This window comes from Camellia sinensis, chromosome 1 (assembly GCF_055761805.1).
Source record: "Camellia sinensis isolate YWXY chromosome 1, ASM5576180v1, whole genome shotgun sequence".
In the NCBI taxonomy this organism is placed as follows: domain Eukaryota; kingdom Viridiplantae; phylum Streptophyta; class Magnoliopsida; order Ericales; family Theaceae; genus Camellia; species Camellia sinensis.
The window spans coordinates 127,435,041-127,441,064 of NC_138961.1; the positions used below are offsets into that span (position 1 = coordinate 127,435,041).

At 39.3% G+C, this 6,024-nt stretch overlaps 1 pseudogene; it reads left to right on the top strand.

Moving 5' to 3' along the window:
- The first annotated feature begins 846 nt into the window (after positions 1 to 846).
- On the top strand, positions 847 to 3,639 carry LOC145819907 (rust resistance kinase Lr10 pseudogene; annotated as a pseudogene).
- The last annotated feature ends 2,385 nt before the right edge of the window (positions 3,640 to 6,024 follow it).

The following is a 6,024-nucleotide window of genomic DNA, read 5'->3' on the forward strand; positions in this document are numbered from 1 at the left end:
GTATCTCTCTCTATCTTTATCTCCTTCTAGTCTTATCTCCATATTTTTTTGTACCTATCTAGGTTTCCTTTCTACCTATATATACAGGCTTCTCCTATTGTATTATTCATTCAATTCAATGTAGAGTTTCTCTTTTCTCTTCTCTCTCTACTTTCATAACGATATAGAATCAATCTCATAATATCACAAATTATGAAATCTTAACATTTAGGCATCTTTTTAAAATCTGATATATATACTCTCTCTTGCTGGTTACTATGGTGGGAGAGAAAGCATGACATTCAATCAAAAGAAGAATAAGATGGCAATCATAATAAAGTTGATTGAAGATTTTAAAGCTAGAGTCAACTCTTGGAAACATGTTAAAAACAGTTTTGATAATTGGCGTAGATCATCAGGTTGTTCTGTTCGATTGCTAGTAGATGGTTAGGGTGTCTAGGGGCTTGGCCCTTATGTTTCGTACATAATTTATTGTCTCTTCAATGAATTATTTTACTTGGAAAAAAATAAAATAGAATTCAGACCTCTTAGGTGCTTGATTTCCACTCAAGCAACTTTGAAAAATAAATGCCAGTAATTGCATATTTTCTTAACAACACCACAAGCGTCAAGAGGACAAGAAGTTAATAATTTCATTATCTTTTGCAGATGTATCAAAGAAACTAGAGGTCGCAGGTAAAGTCATATGTTAAGCCTTCACTTGACACTAGCAATGCAATAGTAAGCTAAGGATTCTTCACTCTGTACATTATATATACGTAGATGAAGTTATAGGTTTTTTTCTAGTCGAATTTTTTTTGGAGGATTACACATCTCAGTGGCCCCCAAGATATTCATATGCTGATATTAAACGGATCACAAATCAATTTATGGAAAAATTAGGCCAAGGAGGTTATGGAACCATGTACAAAGGAACTCTTTCACATGAAATCTTTGTTGCTGTTAAGGTCCTCAACAATTCCAAGGGAAATGGGGAAGACTTCATCAATGAACTTGGAACAATTGGGAAAATCTGCCATGTGAATATTGTATACTTGGTTGGGTTTTGTGCTGATGGGTTTGCCCAAGCTCTTGTCTACAAGTTCCTACTAAACTATTCACTAGAAAAGTACATTTTTTTCCTGAGAACCCCAATAACCACCTCCTTGGTTGGGAAAGGATTTAGATATTGCTCTAGGCATAGCTAAAGCGATTGAATATCTTCACAAAGGGTGTGATCAGTGAATCCTCCATTTCAATATTAAACCTTGTTAGACCAAAACTTTCATCCAAAGATCTTTGATTTTGGCCTAGCCAAATTGTGTTCCAAGGAGCAAAGTGTTGTGTGTGGGTGATTTTCTGACCACATTGCCAACTTAGTGCTCAACTGGAGAACACCGGCAGAATAGATTAAGCCCGAACGACCTGCAACAGAAAGAAGAATTTCCGGTGGTGGCTTGTCCACCCGGGGGCACTTCGACGATCAAGTCAATACTCAATATCTCTCAAAGATAACCAATAGTGCTTAACTCACTAGACAGAATATCAAAAGCATAAAAGGCATACCTTAGACCCATGAGGGTGCCTCTCTTTTATAGCCAACATAATCCTAGTCCCAATAGAAGCCTAGCTCCAATGGACTTAGGATTACTGCTAACCTTGGACTCCCAATAGAATTAGGATAAACTCTCTAAGAGTCTCATCTTTATCCAAACTGAAGTCTTCTCCCATTCTAGGACTCTTGTCCGTTATCCGCTTATCTCGGATTTCAGTATTTTCGGAGATAACCTCGGGCTTGCCGAGATCACCTCGGCGTCATGGCTAGGACACGTGGCACCTCGGCTGGCACTTCGGTGACACCTCGGCCACGTGTCGTTATTCAAAATTTATGTCCCCACAACTGCCCCCTAGGTTCTATTACCTCGGCATCCCGAGGTGATGGAACCTATATCATTCCTTCCTTTAATCATGACCCCGGTTTAACTTCAACTTGTAAACTTTTCTCAAGTTTCAACAAGTGTTAAACAATGATCTCGGTTTAACTTCAACTTGTAAATTGTCCACAAATTTCAACAAGTGTTAAACAATGATCTCGGTCTAACTTCAACTTGTAAATTGTCCACAAATTTCAACAAGTGTTAAACAATGATTTCGGTTTAACTACTTGTAAATTGTCCACAAATTTCAACAAGTGTTAAACAGTGATTTCGGTTTAACTTCAACTTGTAAATTGTCCACAAATTTCAACAAGTGTTAAACAATGATTTCGACAAGCTCTTCTCTTCTCGGACTTAATCATCTTAGGCCGAGATCTTGTCTTCTGGGATCTCAGATCCGAGATCTGGAATCCAGGATCGGCTTACTTGGGCTGAGCTCTTGTCTTCTCATATCCAGTGTTATCTCGGCTTGACAGGTGAGGTCACCTCAGCATCTTGTCGCTTTCTCTGGAGGTAATCTCTCAGATCCTCCTTGGTTCGTCTAGGAGCTTGGCTATCTCCGGATTTCAACCTCTTTGGTGCACTACTTCCTGTGTCATTGCGAGTCCTTTTGGACCTTCCTCCATTGGTTGCGTTGAAATAGAGGTCCTTTCCCTGAACATGTCGATGTTCTTTGGAGTCAGCTTCCTTGGTACGATGTGTCCTCTGTGAATCTCCCATTCTTGATTCTCCTCGTCCGACCTCCCTTGAAGGCCGGTGAGAATGTTCCTTGGTCCTATCATGCTGAGGAGTCGTAGGAGTTGTGTTCTGCTCCCCTGCCTGGGCATCTTTCTTGGCTGCTAGAATCGGCGTATCTTGTGATGGGAACGGTGGCTGGAGGTCGTCCTCGTTATAATACTTGCTTCGGTCTGATTTCTTTGGCACGTCGCCCTCCTGGCCGACGTCCTCTTCTCCGTGATTCTTATCACGAGTTTTTTCGTTGTAGTTGTCTTCTTCGACGCCAAGGTCAATATGTTTCCCACTCTCAGTAGGGGTGTCGTCCCCAACCTTCTCTTTCGGTCTGTCGTTGGCCATCTATTCTCCTTTTCTTTCCCACATACGGCGCCAAATTGTGTGGGTGATTTTGTGACCATACTGCCAACTTAGTGCTCAACTGGAAAACACCGGCATAATAGATTAAGCCCGAACAACCTATAACAGAAAGAAGAGTTTTCGGCGGTGGCTCGTCTACCCGGGGGCACTCTGACGATCAAGTCAGTACTCAATATCTCTCAAAGATAACCAATAATGCTTAACTCACTAGACAGAATATCAAAAGCATAAAAGACAAACCTTAGACCCATGAGGGTGCCTCTCTTTTATAGCCAACATAATCTTAGTCCCAATAGAAGCCTAGCTCCAATGGACTTAGGATTACGGTTAACCTTGGACTCCCAATAGAATTAGGATAAACTCTCTAAGAGTCTCATCTTTATCCAAACTGAAGTCTTCTCCCATTCTAGGACTCTTGTCCCTTATCCGCTTATCTCAGATTTTGGTATTTTCGGAGATAACCTTGGCCTTTCCGAGATCACCTCGGCGTCATGGTTAGGACACGTGACACCTCGGCTGGCACTTCGGTGACACCCCGGCCATGTGTAGTTATTCAAAATTTATGTCCCCACATGTTGTATCCATGACTGCTACTAAGGGGACCATGGGTTATACCCAAAGTGTTATGTAGGAACCTTGGGAAAGTATCCTACAAGGCTACAAGTCAGATGTTTATAGTTATGGAACGTTGTTGCTTGAAATGGTTGGAGGGAGAAAGAATGATGTTACAATTGAAAACACTAGCCAAATGTACTTTCCAGCGTGGATCTATTAACAGTTTGGAACAAGGACAGAAGCTATGGATCCAGGTTGACAAAGATGGAGATGCTAAAATAGCGAAAAAGCTAACAATCATGGGGTTTAGTGCATTCAATGGAATCCAATAAATCGTCCTTTCATGTAATATGTGATTCAAATGCTGGCAGGAGAAACAAACAACATGAACATGTTTCCTAATTCTTTTGCGACTACAAATGCCATGAGGCATGGAAGACAGATTGAACAACAACTAGCAGTTATCGTAGAACTAGAGAGAGGCCCAGTTGGTTAAATGTTGAAGTCAGGCTTAGAAGCGTCTCAAAAATCAAGAATTCTCTATTGCTCTGCTCATAACTAAATACAATGGAGAAACAATCGACTCCTCAGTAAACGCTATTTGACTATTTTATACTCTTCGTCACAGTTTAGTTACAAACCCATCAAAAGTGAATTCCATAATATAATGTGAGCATGATAGTCTCTGCACTATTTCTAGAAAATCGAAGGTTTCATATTCAACAATAATTTGATGGGAAAAAAAAAATTGAGAAAAGATGTGGGGTCTTTTGACTTTGGAGAAACGATCGCGATTGGTAGCTCAAGATTTTTGGCTCGAAATTGGCTCGAAAAAGTGAGAGAGAAGGAGGAGGAGGAGGGAGAGGCTGGAGGAGGGGCGGAGAAGGAGGAGGAGGAGGAGGGACTGGAGAGGGCCAACATATCGGGGTGGAGGCGGAGGCGGGGGGCGGAGGGGGAGGAGGAGCGGGGGCGGGGGGTGGGGGCTGCGAGGCTGAGGCTGCGACGACGATCGGCGGATGGGGGACTGCGACGATCGGGCAGAGGCGATGGCGGAGGACTGCGACGACGGGCGGAGGGCTGCGACGGACGACCTGCCTTCTCTCTCTTTCTCTCTCTCTCTCTCTCTCCCTCTCCCTCTCATTTTCCTCTGTTTCAGACCAGCATGACGAAGAAGAAAAAAAAAAAAAAAAAAAAAGACAGCCCAAAACGACGTCGTTTTAGGCTGTCGAGCCAAAATCGAGCCACGAATTTCGAGCTACCAGTCATTTTCATTGGAGAAATTTGATTCTATCAAGTTTCCAAAATTTTATATCTTTCAATTCAAAACAATTGCTGGAAACGTCAAATTAATTGGTCCAAGATATAGATGTTGAAGAATTTGAGGTAGACAATGACCAAAAAAAAGTTCCCCTGTACCAAGATGTTAAAATTCTCAAGCCAACCACCTCCCTCAAATCCTCTAGTGTATTATTTGACTTCCCTAGTCTCTAACAATTTAATAATGGCATGGTGTGATGAAACTAATCCAATTAACATGACATCACTGATATAATTACACACACATACATATTCAGGGACACAACCATGATTCTATCCTTGGGGGGCCAAAATGTAAAATAAAAACATTCATATTTAATGTAGATGTATTTATATTTTAAATTAAAATTTTATTTACCTACCAAATTGCATTTTTTATTTTGAAAAATCACTCACGTAAGCAGTAAGCACTATACAAGAAATAAAAAAAATTAAAAAATTTACGAAAAAGAAAAAGAGAATATAAGATTTTATCATATTTTGTCTATCAAATAAAATAATATTATTGCATTAGCAACAAATATGAATTATAGAACTCATTATATTAATGTATAATATTATTAAAAAAATTAGGTATAAAAATATAATCATCATAATATAATTGTTTTGCTATGGAGTTGGAAAAGAGAATAAAAACACAAGAAGAAAAGAAAAAAAACAAAAGAGAGAGTAACAACGAGAGAAATCAAACAAAAGAATTTAGAAATATGAAAGTGGATTATACTAAGGTTGTGGCTGTGCTTGATTCATGAATCTGAGCAGGGATTTAGAAAGAGAAAGAAAAAATGTGTGTAAAATGTGGTTATTGTATATTTTATTAGGAGAACTATATATAGGTGGGAGAAGGAAAAAATAATTACCAATACATGAAGGAGTGTAAGCACTTCCATAGTCTTTCATTTGGACCCTATCACAGACACACTTGTATCCCTCATACATTGATAATTTTTTTCAACTCCCTACTTGCAAATAGTTCCCCCTATTTTATTTATATTTCACATACTTTTTTTCTTTCCATTTTTAAATCTCTATCCAAATCCATTAATCATGTTAAATATAGTAATTATACTTATATCATAGTGAGTATGGTTATACTAAGTATGATAATGAATATAATATGATATGTATGATATACAAAATATAT